Here is a 1,383-nt window from a genome sequence, read left to right as displayed (position 1 = left end):
GTGATTTTTGTCCTCCTTGCATTTTGTCCATCGTATTTATACAGCTGTTTCACCTCCCAATTCAATTTAATTATATGATATTAGGCATTACAATTTTGGTTTTAACATTACATATGTGAGAGAATTGCTAAAGACAGAAATATGACTCAGAATATGTTCTTTGTTTTGGCACTACATAAAACCAAACAAAACATTAGTTGTTTACTTTTACAGTTTGACGTGCACAATGTGATGACTGCACATGCACTTTCCACATCTCAGTTGGGATTTTGAAGCTCCAGTAATAGGACGAGTGATTATTTCCTAAATTTGGGTTTTTTTTGACAGCAGCTCATAATAAATGTTTTTTTTTCTAAATACAGTGCAATTAACCTAATACTTGTCTGTTGTATTTTTTTCCTCTTCTTTCAGCTGCTCCCTTCCTCAGCAGTCAATGAACTGAATTAACACACATGAAAACTTGGCAATTGTTTTGACTCTGGATGTCCTTCCTGACACAACCAGAGACTACAAGCTACCACAGCCCTCTGTGGAGCAGAGAGCTGCCATCTAGGGTGCCCGGAGGAGCAGATGGTGGGGGTTAAGTGTGTTGCTCAAGGGCTCCGAGTGGCACAAATGAGGGTGGAGGCAGGTGTGGGTGTTTCACCTTTTCCACCCACATTTTGATGTTGACTTTACGGGAAGTTGACCCAGCAACCTTTCAATCACAGGCCCACCTTCTCTAACCTCTGCACCACCAGCCCCCTTGCCTTTTGTTGTATAAAGAGTTTAAATAAAAAGAAAGATACTCACGGGTCAAAGAAGTTATGACTAACAAGACAATGAGTTCAAACTTATGATATATTTTGTATTTTTATATCAGAAAACTATTTGATAATTAAACACTTTAATTTTAAAAATGCACAAGTAATTAAAGCAATAGTCCAAACATTTTGAAGTTCAGTTCCTTGGACAAGTTATGAACAATTATTATATTACCTGCTGGAGCAATTCCAGCAGAACCAGCACACAATTTCTGCCTGAATAAACAGTGTGACGAGACACTGATTGTTGAGTTAAAGTTTGTCATACAACATTACAATTAAATGCTTTTATTTATTTATTTTGTATGTTATTTAGATATTTTTGTTTACTAGTTGTTTTAGTCTTGGCTTCACTTGGTCCTACTGTAAATTGTCAATCCACTCTGAGCTAAATTCAATTCTTCCATACTGGTGCCCTTCAAAGAGCTGGCTGGCTACAACAGGTAAGATATTGATTGTTCATAACCTTTCCACAGAACCCCACTTCAAAAGATATTTCATTATTCCTGAGCAGATATTGATCAGTATGGTCAAACACAAGTCAAAAGGTATTTTAAATTAACAATGCAATATATATATA

The sequence above is a fragment of the Nematolebias whitei genome, chromosome 19 (genome assembly GCF_014905685.2).
Source record: "Nematolebias whitei isolate Nwh7 chromosome 19, NemWhi1, whole genome shotgun sequence".
Taxonomy (NCBI): Eukaryota; Metazoa; Chordata; class Actinopteri; order Cyprinodontiformes; family Rivulidae; genus Nematolebias; species Nematolebias whitei.
Note: the sequence above shows the minus strand (reverse complement) of the source record.